The sequence below is a fragment of the Sus scrofa genome, chromosome 3, assembly GCF_000003025.6.
Source record: "Sus scrofa isolate TJ Tabasco breed Duroc chromosome 3, Sscrofa11.1, whole genome shotgun sequence".
Lineage (NCBI taxonomy): Eukaryota > Metazoa > Chordata > Mammalia > Artiodactyla > Suidae > Sus > Sus scrofa.
This window is the reverse complement of record NC_010445.4, coordinates 79,585,568-79,608,751: the sequence shown is the minus strand read 5'-3', so window position 1 is coordinate 79,608,751 and position 23,184 is coordinate 79,585,568. Positions and strand designations below refer to the sequence as shown.

The 23,184-nt window shown below is 46.9% G+C and overlaps 2 long non-coding RNA genes across 3 annotated transcripts in view; one reads left to right on the top strand and one right to left on the bottom strand.

Annotated features, from left to right (window-relative positions):
* The window catches only part of LOC106508312, a 139,812-nt gene continuing 116,956 nt past the window's right edge, over positions 329-23,184 (top strand). For both annotated transcript variants that reach the window (XR_002342643.1, XR_002342644.1), the window contains exon 1: positions 329-1,057. This is a non-coding gene — a long non-coding RNA (uncharacterized LOC106508312). The remainder of the gene's footprint in view (positions 1,058-23,184) is intronic.
* Positions 6,064-11,723, bottom strand: LOC110260002. Its single transcript, XR_002342645.1, has 2 exons — positions 11,458-11,723; positions 6,064-6,499 (listed from the first exon to the last, which is right to left on the bottom strand). It is a non-coding gene; the product is annotated as an uncharacterized LOC110260002 (long non-coding RNA).

The window sequence follows — 23,184 nt, the reverse complement described above, 5'->3', positions numbered from 1 at the left end:
TGTGAGGGCAAAAGTATATGGCACATCTCTATATCTGCTGCTCAGTTTTGCTGCAAGCCTAAAACTTCTCTTAAAAATTGCTTTAGAAGTTCCTGTTGTGGTGCAGCAGAAGAGAATCCGACTAGATCCATGAGGAAGCGGGTTCGATCCCTGGCTTCGTTCAGTGGGTCTGGGATTCGGCATTGCCGTGAGCTGTGGTGTCGGTCACAGACACGGCTCGGATCCCGCATTGCTGTGGCTGTGGCTGGGGCTGGCAGCTATAACTCCAACTGGACCCCTAGCCTGGGAACTTCCATATACTGTAGGTGCAGCCCTAAAAAGCAAAAAAAAAAAAAAAAAAAAAAAAAAAAAATCTTCAAACTACTTTGAGCATACAAATGTTTGGCTCATGGGAAAGTGCTTCAGAGGCTTTTTAACCTTCAGAGGCTGTGCTGGAGAGAAGCTGATGAGGCCTCTCTGCAGACAGGCACCGATCCCCTGACCCCCAGCTTTGCTGGATAGTGAGCCTCAGAAACTCCAGCTCATGCCTTCCTGGCTGGCTTCTGTGAGCCCTGAGTCTAGCGGAGCTGCACCCTTCCCCACCTACCTGAGGATATTCTAAACCACTCAAGAAGGGCAGGAGCAGTGGGTGATTAGAAGCCAATTAAAGATACAGCCCAGCTCCTCACCATCTTACCTATTACCACCTGTGCAAAGATCACCTGCTGGCACAGGGGTGGGGGGAGGGGGTGGACTAGGAGGGCAATTTCCGGTTACTGCCCCAGAGAGGGGGCTGTGGCTGTCTTGCCGCCTGTGCCTGGCAGAGGAGGCCAGTGACAGGAGCCACGTCTTAGGGCAATGACCAGGTGAGGGCTTCAGGCCACCTTGGGGCCCTGAATCTGGAATCAAGAGACACGGAGAATGAGGACCTGTTGTGGGGTCCTCTGTGGACTGAAAACTTTTCTTCACAGCCAGAAAAATTGCCAGTCGGGAGGGAGAGCGCACTTCGTCTTGGGCCCAACCTCTCTTTGTTCCTGCCCTTCCGGAGTGGCTGGGTGTTCTGCAGCACAGACCTCAGGTAGGTGGGGAAGCGAGCAGCGCCGTCAGACTCAGGGGCTCGCAGAACCGGTCAGGAAGGCGGGAGTTGGAGCTTCTGAGGCTCACTATCCAACAAGGGCTGGGGGTCAGGGGGCTCGGGGCCTGCCTGCAGAGAGGCCTCCAGACGTCAGCCTTATCTCAGGCACAGCCTCTGAAACCCTTTCCTGTGAGCCAGGCGCCAGCGTGCCCACATGTTAACAAACATCATGACCTTTACTGCACACAGGCCTGGGGGAAAGTCAGGGCAACCGTTCTCACTTTGAAGTGCCGCGTCAACGGTATGGCATCTTCCGCGTAAATGACACGGGGATGACATGCGTAGCCCGCTGTCACTTGAGTCATTTTTTCCAGATGTGGCAAAGGGGGGAGGCGGCCAGTGTCATGGAAAAAGCCTGGATTCGAGTCTCTGTCAGAGGCCGGCTAACCACACAGACTGCAGCTCCTGGCACGACTGTTTCTCCCCTGTGATGTGGGAGGTGGAAAGGGAGTGATCCCAGCCTGGATCTCACCTGGGAGACGGGTTCACCTAAAGGTGGTGGGCGGGGCTTGGGAAAAAAAAAACAAAAACACTGGCTGTTGGTTTTGCAGGCAGACTGCGCAGCGGAATACACGCTAGACTCCGTGTTTAAAGACTCAGGTTGGAGCGGAGCTACTTCTTGGTCAGGTCAGTTTAGGCAAGGTACTTACAGTCTCAAGGCTCCTGTTTCCTCACCTGTCAAATAGGTGTAAACACCCTGAACCTAACTCCCTCGAGAGTTGGATTAAACGAGATGGCAATGCACCGGAAGTGCTGGAATTTGATGCTGTCAAAGGTGAAAGTCCTTTTGGGAGTTCTTGCGGTGGTTCAGCGGTAATGAATCCAACTAGTATCCATGAGGACACAGGTTCAATCCCTGGCTGGCTCAGTGGGTTAAGGATCTCGCTGTGAACTGTGGTGTAGGATGCAGATGTGGCTCAGATCCTGCATTGCCGTGGCTGTGGGGTAGGCTCCGATTTGACCCCTAGCCCTAGCCTGGGAACTTCCATACATGCCGGAGGTGCAGCCCTAAAAAAGACCAAAAAAACCCCCAAAAGGTAAAGGCCTTTTGTTAGGGGCTAAGGGGGCAGGACACATCTTGCCTCCTCAAGCCCATTCTCTCTCTGGGGAGGAGAGCATCCGCTAGTTGGTGGCCCCGGTAACCTGGACCAATGGCTGGCTTCCTGCAGGGGCTTTCCTGCCAGTGCACAGTTTCGGTTTCCCCTCTCAGTCGCAATCCAAAGCCAGAAGTGGGGAGGCACGCAGATTTCTCAAGCAGGGGAGGGGCCCTCTGCAGAGATGCTCTGTTTGCTGGCATTGCTCTCCATCACTTCTCCGTGCTTTGGGGAACAGAAGAACAGCCTGATTACACATCTTACTGGGTTTTCTGTTTTCTTTTTGTGACTCATTTTTGTCAATATTTCAAGTAAATACTTTTGGGGAAGATACATCTTGGCTCAGTTTTCTGCTCCCCATTTTTCTCTGTGCCAGCTTGACGGGTCTTCCTTCTATGTCCAGCCCACTGTCCTTGGGGAACAGGCTGGGGTGCTGGAGATCACTGGTTGCCTGGGCTGTCTGTAGCCAGGACCTGAGAGGGTTTGGGCATTACTATAGCATTGGAATTCGTTTACTGTCCTTCGTGTGAGGACAGAGGGACAGGGGCCCCCTGCCTCCCCTTTGCCTTTCCTTGAAGGCATTTGGCACTGGCTGAAATCTCTCAGTGACCCACTCCTCTGTGTCTTGGGCCCCTGTTCAGTGCAAAAGTCCTGGGAGTTGCTACAGTCTTCAGGAGTGATGCTTCCTATTCCCAGAAAGTCAAGGACCAGCCTGGGAGGACTGCAACTTCCCCAAGATTGCTATTTTTACCATCTTGTGTTTCCTGTAATTATTAGCTGTGAAACCACAAAAATGGCCTGAGAACTTCTGTGTTGGTGAAAACGTGGAGATTGAAAGAGTGGGTACTCAGAGAGGGCCCCTTCCCCATCCTTCGCCCTGTGCATCTCCTCCATCTGGTGGTTCCTGAGTTATATCCTCTTAATTTTTTATTTTTTAAAATTAAAAAAATTTTTTTGGTCTTTTTAGGGCCACACTTGCGGCATATGGAGGTTCCCAGGCTAGGGGTCGAATCGGAGCTGTAGCTGCTGACCTACATCACAGCCACAGGAACGCTACATCTGAGCCTCATCTGTGACCTACACCACAGCTTATGGCAATGCTGGATCCTTAACCCATTGAGTGAGGCCAGGGATCGGACCTGCGTCCTCATGGATGCTATTCAGATTCATTTCCACTTAGCCAGGACGGGAATTCCTGAGTTATATCCTCTTAAAATAAACCTGTGGTCTGGTGGGTAGATGGGTTTCCTGAGTTCTGTGAATCGCTCTAGCAATCAAAGCCAAGGGTGGAGCGTGTGTGTATCACTGGACACTGGACCGCCGTTTGGTTGGAAGCACAGATGACAGTCTGGACTTGCATTTGCATCTAAAGTTGGAAGATGAGGGCAGTCTTGTGGGACTAAGCCCTTAACCTGGGGGATCTAAGGCTGTCTTCAGGTAGATACTGTTGGCTCCGAGTTGAACTGTAGGACACCCATCAGGTGCAGAAAATTGTTTGAGTTCCCTCATGGCTCAGTGAGTTAAGGATCCGGCATTGTCACTGCTGTGGCTGTGGTGTGGGTTTGCTTCCTGACGTGGGAACTTACATGGGCTGCAGTCGCCATCAAAGAAAAAGAAAAAGAAAATTGCTTGTTGGTGTGTGGAACCCCGCCTTCCCCAACATACACACACTGGAATCGGTGACCAGAATCACTTAGTTCCCCAGAAGGGAACAAGCCCAGGATGTGAGTGCATCTCTCTGTCTATCCCCACTGTACCATTCTGTTGCTACAGCAGAGCTGTGTTGGTCCAGCTCTTTGGTTAGAAAGCTGGTTAGGAATCAGCTAAGGGGTCCCCATGACCATCCCAGGCTCCATGTGGCTGGAGGGTAGAGCCTTCTCCTGACTGGCCCTGGACCCAGACCACCTGTACCTACCCGTCTCCTCACCCCTGCACCTCTTTTGAGGCGGTATGATCTTGGCCGTTTTAAATCAAGGAGGTAAACTTATTTATTACCTATTCTGAGTCCTCGTGCTCATAAACTCTCTGTAGCTGTAGGTGGTTTGCAACTCCCATTCAACAGAAGCTAGAATTGAGAGTGGAGGGTTCATGATTGTACATAGCCCTGCAGCTAGTGTTGGTCAGTCTCCAAAGCTCTTGTGATTTCCTCTAACACTTGCCTTGGGAGATTCTTTGGAGAAAGGGACAGAAGCCTTGTGGTTCATAACTTTAGATCTGGAAGGACTTTTAAAATTTATTTATTTTGTCTTTTTAGGGCTGCACCTGTGGCACATGGAGGTTCCCAGGCTAGGGGTCTAATCAGAGCTACAGCTGCTGGCCTACGCCACAGTCACAGCAACACCAGATCCTTAACCCACTGATCAAGGCCAGAGTTGGAAACTGCATCTTCATGAGTGCTAGTCAGATTTGTTTCCTCTGAGCCACAATGGGAACTCCTGGAAGGACTTTAGATATGAACCATTTCCTCTTCTGAAAGATTTGAGATTACAGAAGTCTTCTGGTGGCCTAGTGGTTAGTAAGGATCTGGTGTTTTCACTGCTGTGGCTTGGGTTTAATCCCTGGCCCAGGAATTTTCGCATGCTACTGGCACAGCCAAAAAACAAAACAAAAAAAACAAAAAACAAACAACAACAACAACAACAACAAAATGAAGGAAGGAGAAGTTCCCATCATGGCTCAGTGGAAATGAATCTGACTAGCATCCATGAAGATGCAGATTTGATCCCTGGCTTCTCTCAGTGGGTTAAGGATCTGGTGTTGCTGTGGCTGTGGCATAGGCCAGTGGCTACAGCTCTTATTTGACCCCTAGCCTGGGAACCTCCACATGCCAAGGGTGTGGCCCTAAAAAGACAAAAAAAAAAAAAAAAAAAAAAAAAGGTGAGGGGGAGGAAATAGTCCTTTTTTGCAAAATGGAGGTCATGCTAGTAGTACCTTCCTAATAGGGTCACTGTGAGGATTCAGTGAGTTACTTCAGGTGAAGTATTTTGAAGAGTGCCTGGCATATCAGAAGCACTGAGTAAGTGCTAGCCATTTTATTAATATCATTGTTGTCCTGCATACCTCCTACACGTCACACAGGTGGAAGGGAAAATTCAGGATTAGGAATCGGCACAAGGTCACACAGTTTGAGAGTAACACAGTCAGCTCAAAATAGCCAATTCCATGCCTGTTCTTCTCATATTAAATAGTTACATGAAAAACAGAACAAAACAACAAAACAGAGTTCCTGTCGTGGCGCAGTGGTTAATGAATCTGATCAGGAACCATGAAGTTGTGGGTTTGATCCCTGGCCTTGCTCAGTGGGTTAAGGATCCGGCGTTGCCGTGAGCTGTGGTGTGGGTCGCAGACGTGGCTCAGATCCCACGTTGCTGTGGCTGTGGCGTAGGCCAGCGGCTACAGTTCCGATTAAACTCCTAGCCTGGGAACCTCCATATGCCATGGGAGTAGCCCTAGAAAAGGCAAAAAGACACACAAAAAAAGTAGTTACATGACAAAACTGTAAGAAAGACTGTGTAGGAATATGGGTTCCGAATGAATGGTATAAACTCTTGAATACCCTGTCAATTATCAAAAGCCTGTGCTCTCAATATTTTTATTTTTATTTTTGAATTTTATTTTTAAAATAAAAAAAATTTTTGTTTGCTTTTTAGGGCCACATCTGAGGCATATGCAAGTTCCCAGTCTAGGGGTCAAATTGGAGCTGCAGCTGCTGGTCTGCACCACAGCCACAGCAATGTGGGATCCAAGCTGTGTCTTCAACCTACACCACAGTTCACAGCCATGCTGTGGGCCAGGGATCGAACCCGCCTCCTCATGGATACTAGTTGGGTTCGTTACTGCTGAGCCACAACTGGAACTCCTCAATATTTTTATTAAATAAACTTCGTGTTTTAGAACAGCTTTAGAGTTACAGAATTATTGTGCGTGCAGCACAGAGAGTACCCATACCCAGTTTCCTTATTTGCTGACATCTTAACATTAGTATGAGACATCTGTCCCAATTAACAAGCCAATATTGATACACTGCTATTATCTACAGGCCATGCTTTATTCTTAGTCCTTTGATTTTTACCAAATGTCCTTTTTCTCTTCCAGGATCCCATCTGGACACCACATTACACTTAGTTGTCATGTCTCCTTAAGCTTCCTTTGGCTGTGCCAGTTTCTCAGACTTTCTTTGTTTTTGATTGCCGTGGCAGCTAGGGTATTAGTGGTCAGATACTTTGCAGAAGGCTCCTCTCCATTGGGATTTGCCTGAGGTTTTCCTCCTTGCAGGCTGGCATTTTGGGTTCTGGGGAAGAAGAACAGAGGTAAAGTGTTACCTCATCACATACGTCAAGGGTACATTCTGTTGGAATTCCCTTATGGCACAGAGGGTTAAGGATCTGGCATGGTCAGTGCAGCCTGGATTGCTGCTCTGGTAAGGGTTCCCTGGCCTGGGAATTTCCACATGCCGCAGGTGCAGCCAACAAAAAATACCAATGTGATATTGCCATTGGTGTAGACCTTGAATTGACCTCTGGTTGAGGTAGCGCTAGTCAGGTTTTTCCACTGTGAAATAGCCCCACCCCCTTCTATACCATATTCTTTGGAAGGAATTCACTATGTGCAGCTCACACTTTAAAGGCTAAGGAGTTGGAGTTCTTGCTGTGGGCCAGTGGGTTAAGGATCCGGCATTGCTGTAGCAGTGGCGTAGGTTGTAGCTGCAGCTCAGATTTGATCCCTGGTCTGGGAACTTCCATATGCTGTGAGTGTAGCCAAAAAAGAAGAAGAAGAAGAAGAAAAAAAAAGACTAAGGAGTTATGTTCCTTTTCAGGATGGTGTATCTACATAAAGTATTTGGAGTTCTCCTGCATGGAGAGATTTGTCTATAGCTGTATATTTAAATACATATGTAATGCTATAATTAGCTAATATTTTAAGGTATAGTATATAACTAGAGTGAAATTTATTCTTATACTGCAGGTACCTACCTACCAGTGTCGTCTTCTTGATGAAATATATTATTTGTAGCTAAGATCTGCTCAGATCTGATGAGAGCATCATGTTTTCAGCAACTGTGAGAGCTCACTTTTATGGAGTGTCTACTCTCTGCCAGTGTTGTTCCCAGCACATCACCTGCTGTATTAACTCACTTAATCTTCACAACTACTCCCTGGAGTGAGAACTGTTATCACATCCATTTTTCAGATAAGGAAATAGAGGCCCAGGCTGTTCTGACAACATGCTTGTACAGATAGAAAGAGGCAGACAGGGGGAAACGCCAGCAATCTGGCTCCAGAGCCTGTTCTGTGGCTTCCACCTCTATACCCTAGCCTGGTCAGGCCTCAGTGTCAGAAACACGAGCTAGTCCAATCTCTCAAAACAAAGCTGCCATCATCCTAGGAGGCAAGGCTGTCTGAGGGTACAAATCTGTTGTAGGGCTGGCTGCCAGCTTGTAGGCGCTGCCCTGAGACTCCTGACCATTTCTAGTTCTGAGTTAGATGCTGGCCAATCTGAGATTTTTGAACTTGGTCTTTAGCTCAGCAGCCTCAGATTTATCACTGAGGTCAGCACTTCCTCAGAGGCTGCTGGAGCAGGAGAGGAGCCCTGTTGGGCTGCAGAGCTCTGGGAGCCTCTGCCACGGGGCTTAGTTCTGTGCCGGAGCACCCAGGTGACCAAGAGACCATGAAACCAAAAGTCATTTAAAAATAAGTGGGGAGTTCCTGTTGTGGGTCAGTAGAAATGAATCTAACTACTATCCCTGAGGATGCAGGTTCGATCCCTGGCCTCCCTCAGTGGATTAAGGATCTGGTGTTGCCGTGAGCTGTGGTGTAGGTCACAGATGCAGCTCGGATCCCACGTTGCTGTGGCTGTGCTATAGGCCAGCAGCTGTAGCTGCAATTTGACCCCTAGCCTGGAAACTTCCATATGCCTTAGGTGAGGCCCTTAAAAAAAGCCCCAAACACTCAAGTCCTCTATTTCATTTCTCCCATCACGCTAAGCAAACACACTGCCCTTAGCTGCACTTTTGATTTCTCCCCAGGGGTGGGGGCGACTCTCAAGCCTTCTCCCACCTGCCTCCTTGTCTCCCTGCTGCTCCCACTGTAAATGCTTCCTATTCTCAGATTCTCCCACCCCTGGTGTTTTCCTTCCTTCCCCTGATTTTTATCTCAAGAATGGCTGGCAGAGCAGGGCTCCTTTCCTCCGAGGATGGTGTCCAGGAGAGAAAAAGGAGTGTGGGGCTACGACCCTCCAGGGGGTGGGAAAGGCTGGGGACTTGCCAATCATTGGTCTCCTCACACCAGCCCCTATCATTGTTTGGTAAGGAACAAGGTGCCTGCTCCCTAGGGCTGCTCTAAAAAAAACACTGCAGGGAGTTCCCGTCATGGAGCAGGGGAAGTGAATCTGACTAGGAACCATGAGGTTGCAGGTTCGATCCCTGGCCTTGCTCAGTGGGTTAAGGATTCGGTATTGCCGTGAGCTGTGGTGTAGGTCGCAGACACGGCTTGGATCCGCGTTGCTGTGGCTGTGGTTAGGCCAGTGGCCACAGCTCCAATTCAACTCCTAGCCTGGGAACCTCCATATGCTGAGGGTGCGACTCTAAAAAAAAGACAAAATAAATAAATAAAAATAAATATAAAGAAAAAAACTGCAAATGGGGTGGCTTAAAACAACAGAAAGCTGTGGTCTCATAGCTCTGGAGACTAGAAGTCAGAAATCAAGGTGAGGGCAGGGCCATGTTCTGTCTGAAGGCTTTGACACCCACCAGCCAGGAGTGCCAACTCCACCCTGGGCCCAGTCCTACCCTAGACAGCTCCCACCATAGGATAACCTGGCTACACTTCCTCCTGGTCTTGGGCTGTCCATCTGGGGGTCCCACTTTGGTTGAGGAGCTGCAGAGGAAGATGTGTTTCTGTGGCCCGGGAACTGGAGCTTCCTCCTCTTCCAGAGAGATCAGCTAGGTGGCATGTTCACTGAACTCAATGGCAGGGACAGAGAAGATGCCATGGCCATTGTTATGAAGGGGGCCCTCCTTTTCCATTAAAGGATTAGTGATGGGCCATCAGAGAAGCACTTGTCAGGTACTGAATTCTTTCCACTTAACCTTATGTAAGTCAGGCTTTCCTGTAACACACAGGCCGACCCAGCCGGGGTAGAAGGTGGCAGGAAGGAAGGAGGCCCCCTGAGTATTGTGTTTACAGGGGTATCTGCACTTACACCTGCAACCACACCCTCACAGATTCCACAGCAGGAGGGTGGGGAGCAGGGTGGTTAAGAGACAAGAGAGCAGAGAGATACTGTTATTATCTCCAAATTTTGCCCCAAACTATGAGATTTTCAAGTGGCCCTGGGGGTCTATTTTCCCCACCCCATTCCACTCCCAGGCCTAATACATTAAGATGAATGACCGCGCTTCTTCACAGTTCACAAAATGCTCTGTTTAACATCATCCTACTTGGTCCTAAAAAATGTCCTGTGACCTGGTTGTGATTGATACCTTTATTTTATTTCATTATTTTTTATTTATAATGATTTGTTTTTCATTATAGCTGGTTTACAGTCTTCTGTCAATTTTCTGCTGTACAGCAGGCAACCCAGTTCCACATACATGTTTGCATTCTTTGTTACCTTTATTTTACAGATGAGGAAACTGAGGCTTAGAGTGGCTCAGGTGACAGACTTAGTGACAGAGTGAGACTTCTGACTCCTTGGACCATGTTCTTACTCTATGCTGTTTATTTTATTTTTTTGTCTTTTTAAGGCCACACCCATGGCATATGGAGGTTCCCAGGCTGGGGTCGAATTGGAGCTGTAGCTGCTGGCCTACACCACAGCCACAGCAATGTCAGATCCCAGCCTCGCCTGTGACCCTCACCACAGCTCACAGCAACATCTGAGTGAGGCCAGGGTTCAAACCTGTGTCCTCATGAATACTAGTCAGATTCTTTTCCGCTGAGCCATGACGGGAACTCCGGTGCTGTTTATTTTTTCACTAAGATCTTGGCAGTTCCCAGAGTGGTGCTCAGAAGGCATGCAACCACCACCTGCCCCCTGGGTTGGCACCTGGCCCTTTCCCACCAAGGCAGAATGGGAGCAGAGGAAGAGGGATTGCATCCCAGCCGTCCCCAGCTGCAGGGAAGTGATGGATCTGAAAGGAAATATCCAGAGGGTGGCCTTCCTGCCACCTGAGCAAGGCGGGGGCCGTGGGAGCCGCGTCCCGGAGCAGCAGACCTCTGTGCATTTGTTGTGTGTACCTTCCGCCCAGTATCCCTCGGTGCCCCTGAATATGCTGTTTTCTCTGGTGAGTCCAGAGAGGGAGCTCTCAGGAATCATTTCACTGTCATTTAAAACAATCGTTTAAAAGAAATGCTTCACAATTTGGTGGTCTGGTGGTTTTTCTATCCAGTAGTGATTGCTCATTGTGAAAATAAGTTGGGACATGACAGGCAAATTAAAAGGAGGACAGAAGAGGAGTTCCCGTCATGGCTCAGTGGTTAATGAATCCAACTAGGAACCATGAGGTTTCGGGTTCCATCCCTGGCCTTGCTCAGTGGGTTAAGGATCTGGCATTGCTGTGAGCTGTGGCGTAGGTGGAGACAGGGCTTGGATCCCGTGCTGCTGTGGCTGTTGCAGCAGCTACAGCTCTGATTAGACCTCTAGCCTGGGAACCTCCATATGCCGTGGGTGTGGCCCTAAGAAGACAAAAGACAAAAAAAAAAAAAAAAAAAAAAAGGAGGACAGAAGGAAGAGTCACACTCTCTGGAGACAAGCAGTTGTCCACCCCCTGCTTTCCCTTTTCTCCCCCTGCAGGGAGTCTGCTGCCAAAAACAGCTTTCTTACCTCCCCTCCAGGCCGCAAATAGATTCTAACAGAAAAAGTTCTGTTTCTACTTAGGATGTAGAAAACTGTAGGAGAATAAAGAACGCAGTTCCCATCCAAACAGTGAGTAAAAGACAGAGTCTACAAATCATCACTTTTCTTGAACCCATCCGAGAATGACAGTCACAAGGCAACAAAAATGAACTGAATCCCAAAGAGTGATGTACTTCTGAGAGTAAACTGGACATAGCTGAGGATAAGACAAAGTGAACTTGAATATAGGTCAGTAGAAATTATCCAAAAGGAAACACAGAATAAAGAGTGGAAAACAGAATATTAAAGATTTGACATTAAATGGTCTAATAGGCAAATGATTGGAATCCAGAGGAAGAGAGATGGTGGCACCTGACTGCGAGGGAAGCTAAATAGGAGGGCTGCCCCCCTTACCTGTGAAGCTGGGAGAGCACTGGCCTTTGCATAGGGAAGAACAGGAGAGAAAATCCACCTCCTGATGTCTGAACCTGTTGCCTGAACAGGGGATTACCACTTGCTAATGGATATAGTAGCAGGTTATGGGGTGGAGATTACTGGTCTGTTACCACCTGAGGAATCTGGTCCTAGAGCCACATAAACAAATGCAAGGAGCCCCAGCAACCAGGCAGGATGAAAACAAGGAGAGGACTCAGAACAAGTGGCTGGAGGATACAGGTAGTGCAACTATTTGAACAAAAAAAATAACCTTCACTGTTAGGAGGCTTTTGCTGGATGATGCTGTGATACCAACCAACCCCAGAAGCTCCCTGGCTCACATAAACAAAAGTTTACTTCTCAGCATAATACTCCACCTTCATCTGTTGTCTTTGGCCCTCCCCTATGTCTTTTACATCTGGACTCAAGGTAAAGGCAAATCTACCATCTGGAATGTTCCAGCTCTGAAGGAGGGAAAAAGAGATGACAGGACCACATGAAGTCTCTCTCTTGCTTTTTTTTTTTTTTTTTTTTTGGTTTTTAGGACCATGCCTGTGGCATATGGAGGTTCCCATGGATTTGTTCCTAGCTGGATTTGTTTCGCTGTGTCACAGTAGGAACTCCCTGAAGTCTCTTAAAATGTGTTTTGAGAAATGGCCTAGGTGGCTTCTATTCACATCTCATTGACTAAGTCACCTTCTAAACGTGGTGTCCATATGGTAGTAAATCACCAGTATTTTGCAGAAATGGGAGAATAATTGGGAATAGTGATATGGTCTATTTCAGAGCATTTCAGACTTAAGAGGCATTAATTCTATCTGGAACTAAAACCATGACTTTCTAATTAAAAGCTCAGTGGATTAATTCAAAGAGTATATGGGCAAAGTGAAAAAAAGAGGGTGTTGGCTACTCTTGTTCTTAGACCCATATTACAGCTGAAGAAACTGAGGCCCAGAAGGGTTAAGGAACCATTCCAAGGTCACTCAGCTGTGGCAAGGCTGGTATTCAGTCCCAGATAGTCTAGCTTCTGCGCGTGTGCTGTTAAGCGCTATTCTTGATCACATTTTCTGCTTTGTAATGGCCATGCTATTCTGCCAGGATAAATAACCAGGGGGACAGAGACAGGACACTGAATGTGAGAAACAAAGATTCAAGATGGTGAAAAGGACGTGTTGGAGGAGGTATAGGGATTAAATAACTGATACTAGAAGACACCTCTGAGTTTAGGGAAGACTTGCAATTTACAAGGGCTCAGTTGTAGTTCCCCTTGTGGTTCAGCAGTTTAACTCAACATAGTGTCTGCGAGGATGCAGGTTCGATCCCTGGCCTCCCTCAGTGGGTTAAGGATCTGGCTTTGCAGCTTAGATGTAGCTCGGATCTGGTGTTGCCATGACTGTGGTATAGGCTGGCAGCTGCAGCTCCTATTTGGCCCTGGATACCTCAGGTGTAGCCTTAAAAAAAAAGGAAGAAGAAAGAAAAAGTAAAAGGTCTCAGGGAATTCCAGGCTGGGATTGAGGGAAAAAGGCATACATTGAGTAATAAAATAATAGCCTGTGAAATTCCTCAACTCTCAGGATAAAGAGATGTTTCTGTGAGCTTCCAGACAGAAAGCACAAATAAGTTATAAAAGAGAATCAGACTGTCATCCGGCTTTTCATCTGTGACCCTGGGCACTAGAAAACTGTGAATAACATCTAATGAAAGAAGGGGACCTTGACCTAAGGACCCTACAGTCCACCTGACAGCCTTGTCTATCAGGGTGGATGTGATGGGCTACAGAGAGTGTGTCACCACATGCTCTATTTGAGGAATTCAAACCAAGGGCCTCTTTTGAAGCAACTAATGAACCAGAGGGGAAGATGAGGAAAGAGAGGGAAACAGTAATGGTGAGGAATAGCCTACTCTGCCTTTGCACAGTTAAATCTAAATAAATAATGACAAAGAGAACAGGAGTTTATCCTCTAGGTTTGGATTCACAAGGGTGGTGGGAGGTTTAAAAACACTGTTGCAATAAGGCAGACCTAGCAGTGCTCCCCCCTCAAAAAAGCCAAAAAAAAACCAAAAAAACAAAAAACCCACAAAACAAAAAAGAGGTAAAATCCAAGAGGAATGGATGATTTCATTAACAAACTCAATTACAGTAATGTAACGAGGCAAACTCTGAAGAGAGAGAGCAAGTGAGAATAAGACCAGCTCTTGAGGGTAGCGTGGGAGCCACCATTTCAGGGATGAGATGTGACTTGCTGAAAATATTCTTCTCCTGTCTGCTCACTGGCCTTTCAATCAAGATAAAAAATGAGTCCTTTGCTTGGAGGTTTTGTTCTCTGCTCCAAGATCTCCTAGATCTTGAAAAAGTTTATTTCATACCATGGTGATCACTTCCCCTCAGGACAAACTTGCTCATTAAATTCCATCCTGCAAGGAGCTTTAGCAAAGAAGGTACAGGGCTGAGCATGAATTCCAAGGAAGGCTGCAGGAGGGAGTAAGAGGCGGGAGGAGGAAGGACCTGGGAGAGAGTCAAGGGGCTTGTCCTGCTGCTCCCCACACCCACTGGTTGGCTCACTGGCTGGGGTACCTCCTGCCAGCCCCTCCCCCCTCCTATCTGCTCATCCTCTCTCGTCTACATTTAAATTGTAGGATCATGGTGATGGGACAAAGCGTTCCTTTTTCTCTCAGCCGAATGCCCAAGACAAGCAGCTTGTGCTCATGACATTTCTCAAGCTCAGAGCATAGTGAAGTGCAACTTTTAGCCCTGAAAAAAAAAATCTGAATTTTAATTGGGAGGCTCCTGAGCGAGCAGTGTCCTTGACATTTGAAGGTGTGAGCTTTATCTGGAGCAGCTCTTTGGAGGTTGTTGAAGTTGAGCCTTTTAGAACCCATCATAGGTTTAGTTTTCATTTCTGTTTTTCAGTTACACAGCAGCAGAAGGTTCACTTAGAACAACCAACTTTATTTTTTTTTATTTTTATTTTTATTTTTTTTGTCTTTTTGCTATTTCTTGGGCCGCTCTTGCGGCATATGGAGGTTCCCAGGCTAGGGGTCGAATCGGAGCTGTAGCCACCGGCCTACGCCAGAGCCACAGCAACGCAGGTTCCGAGCCGCGTCTGCAACCTACACCACAGCTCATGACAACGCCGGATCGTTAACCCACTGAGCAAGGTCAGGGACCGAACCCGCAAGCTCATGGTTCCTAGTCAGATTCGTTAACCACTGCGCCACGACGGGAACTCCCAGAACAACCAACTTTAAACTTAAATGGCCATATTTTACAGAGACTGAAGTAAAGTAAATACTGCATTTTGTTATCTTATGTTAGTTTCCTCTTCTTTTTTCTTTTCTTTTCTTTTTTTTTTTTTTTTTTTTTTTGCCTTTTCTAGAGCCATACCCGTGGCATATAGAGGTTCCCAGGCTAGGGGTCTAATTGGAGCTTAGCCACCAGCCTATGCCAGAGCCACAGCAATGTGGGATCCGAGCCGCATCTTTGACCTGCACCACAGCTCACAGCAATGCTGGATCCTTAACCCACTGAGCAAGGGCAGGGACCGAACCCACAACCTCATGGTTCCTAGTCAGATTCGTTAACCACTGCGCCACGATGGGAACTCCTAGTTTCCTCTTCTTATAATTGATGTGCAGGGAGCATAAGCCCCAGACCTCCGTCTCCAAATGTGTCTTGTCCCATGGCTCCTCTTTGTTGCTGTGACCTTCAACAACTGCAGTCTTTACCCAGCCGTACCTGTTCCTAGCTCCTTCTCCTGACACATTCGTATGTATTCCAAGCATGACCTCTCTGTGTCAGTGTTTGTCAATTATGAAAATTGCTCCATTTGGTTGTGTTTACACAGACATACCGTTTTTTATTACAAACAGCCACTATAAAACGCCTAACATAGTGCTTTTGCTCTTTATACACATTTTCTCTATTTTTACATAACTGTAAGTTGGGGAATCCTATTCCCATTTCTCAGATAATGTCTGGTTACTGATAAAATCACCCCCAAATTCTATGGGCTAAAACCACTGTTTATAATCATTTGCTGGAGTTCCTGTTGTGGCTCAATGGGTAATGAACCTGACAAGTATCCATGAGGATGCAGGTTTGATCCCTGGCCTCGCTCAGTGGGTTAAGGATCTGGTGTTGCTGTATTGAGTTGTGGTGTAGGTCACAGACATGGCTTAGATCTGGCATTGTTGTGGCTGTGCCGTAGGCTGGCAGCTGCAGCTCTGATTTGGCACCTAGCTTGGGAACTTTCATATGCCATAGGTGTGGCCCTAAAAAGAAAAAAATCATCTGCTTACACTTGTGTTGGCTGGCTGGGTTCAGTGGGCTGGTTGGCTCTTGGACTCTCACATGTGGCTGCCATCAGAAGGTGGCTGGGGCTGGATGCCTAAGGTGGCTTCTTCACTCACAGGTCGGAGCAGCTGGAGGCTGACTGGGCATCTCTGTCTCCATCCAGTCTCTGCCTGCATCTTAATATCTAGTTGGGCTTACATGACCACCGGCATCCCCACAGCTAGTGTTCCAAGAGACCAAGTCTTCTCATGACCCAGCATCACTTCTGCTGCATCCTGTTGGTCATTATATGGTTGTCTCATTTCAGTGTGGGAGGGAACCACGAAAGAGTGTAGATACTGTGAGACAAGGCTCACTGCTGGGGGAGGGCATCTTTGTAGAATAAGAAATCAAGGCTTTGACAGGTTGTGTAATATGTCCAAGATTATACTTCTGATAAGTGACAAAACTGAGATCTGAACCCAAGAGGTCCATCTGACCCCAAAACTTAAGTCTTCTGTATCATTCTCTTTCTTATGATTGGTTGTTTAGGTTCTTTAGTATAGTACCTCAAATATTGTCTCTAGGATGACCTGTTGTAACTTCTGCCAGGCTGCTGACAGCATTAAGAGTGGCTTGGCTGAGTTTAAAGGGAAGAGACCAGATAAAATGAGTAGCATGACTACCCACAGCTCCAATTTGGACTATATTTGTAGAATGAAATCACCCAAGTGTTCTTCAAGAGGAAGGATTTTTCTTTAGTGACTGGTCAGTACAGCTGCCCTCCCCAAAGGACATTGATGAGCAAATGTCCCTTCAGACAGAATATGCATTGCCTAATGTGAAGACTGGTGATGTCAGGAAAAGCTGCAGTGAGAGGACAGGTGGAGTAATAAACATCCCTTATATTTGTAAGTGTCCTGCAGCTTTTAAAGCCCATCTATGTGGAATTCCTTGTGGTGCAGAGGGTTAAGGATCTGGTGTTGCCACTGCAGTGGCTCAGGTTGCTGTTTTTTTTTTTTTTTTTTTGCCTTTTCTAGGGCTGCTCCCGCAACATATGGAGGTTCCCAGGCTAGGGGTCTAATCGGAGCTATAGCCACTGGCCTACGCCACAGCCACAGCAACTCGGGATCCAAGCCGTGTCTGTGACCTATGCTACAGCTTACGGCAATGCCAGATCCTTAACCCACTGAGCAAGGCCAGGGATCGAACCCTCAACCTCGTGGTTCCTAGTTGGATTCGTTAACCACCGCACCACGATGGGAACTCCTCAGGTCACTGTTGAGGCTCAGGTTTGATCCCTGGTCCAGGAACTTCCATATGCTGTGGGTGTGGCCAAAAAAAAAATATAGCACATGTATGTATTTTATCAGTCAGGATAGACTGAGTTATGCTGCAAAAAAAAAAAAAAAAAAAAAAAGGAAAAGAAAATCTCCATAAATAACAACCAAGGTTCACGTTTCACTCACAGTCTGTGTTTCCTGCAGATGCAGTATATACGCTGTTCCCTCATCTTTTGCCTCTTTGCTGTAAGACCAGGGCGATGGACAGCCACTATTTAGAACATTGCTAGTGATCATGGCACAGTCACAGGTCTCACTCAGAAATCAAACCTTTGGCCCCCTATGTATCACTTCTGCTCAAAGTTCATTAGCCAGGAGTTCCCTCCTGCTCAGTGGGTTAAGGATCTGGCATTGTCACTGCTGTTGCTTTGGTTACATCTATGGCACCAGTTAGATCCCTATGGGATTTTCCTATGGTGCAGGAGCAGCCCAAACAAAAACCAAACCAAACAAAATAAAAATTAATTAGCCAAAGAAAATTATTGGCTGGAACTGACCACAGGGATACCAAGAAGGGAGTTCCCATTGTGGCTCAGTGGGTTAAGAACCTGACATAAAGTCCATGAAGATGTGGGTTTGATCCCTGGCCTCCCTCAATGGGTTAAGGATCCAGTGTAGGTCTTGGATGCGGCTTGGATCTGGCATTGCAGTGACTGTGGCGGAGGCCTCAGGTATAGATCCAACTCAACCCCAGCCCCGGAACTTTCATATGCCATGGGTGTGGCCCTAAAAAGGTGGGGGTGGGGGAGAAGGACACCAAGAAGTATAGGTATGCCCAGAAGGGAATAAGACCGAAATGACTATTTGGCAAAGCACTGATTACCACGTACAAATGACCTCATAGGTTTTCTTAGCAATCCAATGATGCAAAGAGTTGTGGAATTACCCTCATTTTCCAGAAGCAGTGGAGGAGGCAGCAGTAGCAGGAGAGCTTATTATATAGTCTGTGAATCACATCTCAGTGAAGCTGTTATTAAAAAATGAAAGGTTGGTGAAAGAAGGGGATGGTGGTGTATGACTTAGAGGGAAAATAAACCCTCTCTTTTACAAGGTTGGTCAATATACAGGCACCCTAGAGCTCCCACCCTGAACTCAAGAGAGGGAGAGGGGATAATGCAGGGGCTCTTAACTTGGTGTCCGTAGATAGAGGGGGGTGGTTCACAGTCTCATCCCAGAACTGCTGGCAAAATACATGTGTGTAGATGTTCAGAGCCACAGTTTGTACCAGCTTCCCAAAGACGTCTATGACCCCCAAAGCTTAATGGAAGGAATAATGGATCAGGAGTCAAGAACTGAGTCCTGGAGTTCCCATCGTGGCGCAGTGGTTAACAAATCTGACTAGGAACCATGAGGTTTCGGGTTCGATCCCTGGCCTCGCTCAGTGGGTTAAGGATCCAGTGTTGCTGTGAGCTGTGATGTAGGTCACAGATGTGGCTCGGATCTGGTGTTGCTGTGGCTCTGGTGTAGGCCGGCAGCTACAGCTCTGATTAGACTCCAAGCCTGGGAACTTCCATATGCTATGGGTGTGGCCCTAAAAAGACAAAAGACAAAAGACAAAAAACAAACAAACAATGGAGTCCTAACCCTCTTAACTAGCTGAGCAAACTTGGAAATTTATCTTCTTTATTTATTTATAAAATGAGAGTTGGGACTCATTGATATTGGTGCTTTCTGCCAGCTGGATACTTTGTGGACAAGCAGATCTGAGTTGCCATCTGGCTGTACCTTTTAATGATCGCATGCCCTTATGCCAGTTCTAGAACTTGCTCACACATCTGTCAAAGGTGAATACGGTTGCAGGCTTCTCAGAAGGATTGGGGACCGTGAGCATAGAAGACCTGGACATTACTATTAAATGATGCTTCCTGTGAATCTATGTCTGGTGTAAGTCCTGCTGAGCATTCAGTATTTTCAGTGAGTAATCATGGTCTGCCAGGAATTCAAGTTGTACTAAATCCAGATGCCTTGCCCTTGAGCGGATCCTGCTGTAGAAAGGAAGTCTGGGTGGAAGCCTTGCCCCGACTCATTCATGTACATGCCGTACCTGACTCATGCCTTGCCTGGGCTCCCCAGCAGGGCCAGCTCCTGCCCCTGCTTGCTTCTCTAGGCAGGTCCTGAGTCATCCTGGGCTAAGTCATGACTTGGACTGATGGCCTCCCCAAAAGGCTGAACCTACCAAAAGCACCTGATGGAACCACAAAACCACCCCCTTGGCCTTCCCAACTTTCTTCACTGGCCGTGTCCCATGTTATTGCTATTACAGCCATCATACCCCAGTTGACTCACTCCTTCCTGCTGTAGCTAGGGCAGGAGTTACTGCTCCTAGTTTAGTCTTGAGGTGTCTGAAGCCCAGAAAAGCAGGGCAACCTATTCAAGAAACATACTGAGCTGGCGGCAGCACTGGGTCAGGCTCCTGTCTCCTGGTTGCTCGTTGCCTCCTTGCATAATATCATGGTACTAGTTTTCTGTTGCTTTTATAACAACGTATAAAAGCAAATTATAAGCCACAAATTCAGTGGCTTAAAACAACATGAATTAATTAAAACAGCAATGAGATAAACAATGAGATATCATCACACACCTATTAGAAGGGCCAAAATCTGAAACTCTGACAACAGCAAATGCAGGTGAGGATATGAAGCAGCAGGAACTCTTACTCATTGTTAGCAGGAATACAAAATAGTATAGCTACTTTGGAAGATGGTTTGGCAGCTTCTGAGAAAACTAGATATGCCCTTACCATATGATCCAGCTGTTACACTCCTTGGTATTCACCCAAAGGAGGTGAAAACTTAGGCCCACACAAACATCTGCACACAGATGTTTATAGCAGCTTTATTCATAACTGCCTAATCTTGGAAGCAACCAAGATGTCCTCAGTAGATGAACAGATAAATAAAATGTGATACATCCAGACAATGGACTATTTTTTTTTTTTTTTTTTTTTGTCTTTTTTGCCTTTTCTAGGGCCGCTCCCACGGCATATGGAGGTTCCCAGGCTAGGGGTCGAATCAGAGCTGTAGCCACTGGCCTATGCCAGAGCCACAACAACTTGGGATCTGAGCCGTGTCTGCAACCCACACCACAGCTCGCAGCAACGTCCGATCGTTAACCCACTGAGCAAGGGCAGGGACCGAACCCGCAACCTCATGGTTTCTAGTCAGATTCCCTAACCACTGTGCCATGATGGGAACTCTGACAATGGACTATTATTGGGCACTAAAAGGAAATGAGCTTTCAAGCCATAAGAAGCAAGGGAAGGACCTTAAATGTATATTACTAAGTGAAAGAAGCAAATCAGAAAAGCTACATATAATTCCAACACTATCATGTTATGGAAAAGGAAATTGCAAAATTATGGGGACAGTGAAAAGATAAAGTGGTTCCCAGAGGGTTGGTCAGTGGGGTGAATAGGCAGACGTTTTTAGGGCAGTGAAAATACTCTGTATGATATTGTAATGATGGATACCTGTCCTTATGCATTTGTCAATACCCACAGAATGTACAACACCAGGAGTGAACCCTAATGTAAACTACAACAGGCTTAGGGTGATGATGCTGTGTCAGGGTAGGTTCATCAGCTGTAACAAATGCACTGCATTGGGTTGCCATTGTGGCTCAACACGTTACCATCCCGACTAGTATCCATGAGAACATAGGTTTGATCCCTGGCCTTGCTCAGTGGGTTAAGGATCAGGCATTGCCATGAGCTGTGGTATAGGTTGCAGATGGGGCTCGGGTCCGGCGTTGCTGTGGCTGTGGTGTAGGCCAGCAGCCAAAGGTCCGATTTGACACCTAGCCTAGGAACTTCCATATGATGCAGGTGCAGCCCTAAAAAGCAAAAAAAAACAAAACAAAACAAAACAAAACAAAACAAAACAAAAAGCAAATGTACTGCTCTGCTGGAGGATGTCGTTGATGGGGGAGATATTCCTGTGTGAGGGCAGAGGGTATATGGGAACTTCTTGTACCTTCCTGACAGCTTTGCGGTGAACCACGACTGTTCTGAAAAAGACAAAACCAAAGAGACAAAATAAATGATTAACAAATAGTTCTGAAGTTCAGAACCTCACTGGACTAAGATCAAGGTGTCAGTGGGGCTGCATTCCTTTCCAGAAACTCCAGAAAAGGATAAGTTTTCTTGCTTTTTGCAGTTTCTAAAGGCTACGCAAGTTCCTTGACCCAGGTCTTCAAAGCCAGCAATAGCTGGTTGGATTTTTTTAAGTCATGTTGCTTTGAGACTTGCTCCTCTGCCTCCCTCGTCCAACTTTAAGGACTCTTGTGGTTGCATTGGGCCCACCTAGATATTCCGGGATCCTCTCCCCCATTTTAAATTCAGCTGATTAGCAACCTTAATTTCACCTGCAGCTGTAATCTACCCCTACCCTCCCATTGTTGCATATGCTAATAGAGTCACAGGTTCTGGGATAGGATGCAGATATCTTTGTGATATTATTATTCTACCTACTGGGGTCATGAGCCTGTGGTAGGAGATTGTGCCGTAAATGGTCATAGCAAATGATCACAGGCCAGCCAAGTCTTGTTTGAAGCTAAAGGTCAGTATCCTTCTAATTTTCAACAGTGTTTGAGTCTCATCAGCCCTTAACATAGTTGGTGTCCCCACATTTTCCAGCCTTCCAGAATTACCTTTTACTTAAAATAGTTCATGCTCTGAGGCCGGAGGAATTCCAGTCCCCTCCCAAATGTCGCTAAGGATTCTCGAGGTCCATCTACACTCAGGGCCCATCTTCTCTCACTCCACACTGCTCCAGGTCCTCCTAGCTCACAGGTTCTATGCATCGTCCAGTCCCTCTGAGGCACTTTGCTCCCAAACAGGGACTTGCCCATCACTCTGGAGGCAGGGCTGTCTGCAGAGAAGCAGGTTAGGATGCTTAATCAACCCTGCTGAGAGCTGGCTTAGCAACGCAGGTGAGAAGCGCTCCACTTAGTACTCAGTTCAGGGCCCCCAGATCCTCTGGTCATACTATGTTGAGGCCTTTGTTCAGGGTTTATCTCAGGCCCAGCCCAAACCCCAGTTCTCCAATTGCAGTTTCTAGGCCCTCCAAGGAAAAAGAAACACTTGAATACTGACTTTACTTTGGAGAGCAGTTTAGCCACAGTTCACTTGAACCTGGTCTGAGGGCCCTACCTTTGCAGGACCAAGGGGCCCATTAAAGTGTTGCCCAAACAAAAGATAAGATTCTTTGCCAAGAGGAATTCTTCTCCCACTCTTGGAGTGTGGAAATGCTGCAGTTAAAAAAATACAACAAAGCACAAACAGCTCCCTTTCTTTCTAGTTCCATTGTTTACCAGAAATAAAGTGCTAGCATGTGTGTTGTTTTGTAAAAGACACAGATTTTACCTCACAACACGTGCTAGTACAGACCCACATGCAACTTAAATAAAAGAAACAATACCGATGCGTATTACTTGGGATAAGCGTTGATATTTTGGGTTCTATTAGATTTTTTGAATGTTGATCAGGACCCACAAAATTTTTTTCATGACCCGCTGATGACTCACAACCTGCTTTTTGAAAAACACTGCACTAAACAGACTAGCCTCCTCTTCTCTTCCCTCCCAGGCATAAATATTTGTGTAATGCTTTAATGCCTACAAAGCAGGTTTTAAACCATAGGTTATCCCATTTAATCCTCACGTAACCCTGAAATGGGACTAATAACTCCCTTTTTTAACAGGCGGGGGATGGGGTGGGGGGGCTGAGGTCTAAACTGTTGAAGCAGCTTTGCCCAAAGTCACGCAGACAGAAAGGGAAGAGTTTGGATGCAAATCTCTGAATTTAAACCCAGTGTTCTTTTCACGCAAACCATCCCAGTCTCACTGTATACAACAGCCTCCACGCTTAGGCAGTGGTTTGGGTTAAGCTAGACAATGTAAGCTGCCTTTTTACGTATGCTGGATTCTTTTTTTTTCTTTCTTTTTTAGGGCCTCACCCGGGCATATGGAGGTTCCCAGGCTAGGGGTCAAATTGGAGCTTCGGCTGCTGGCCTACACCACAGCCGTAGCAACTCCGGGATCCCAGCCACATCTGTGACCTACACCACAGCTCACGGCAACGCCGGATCCTTA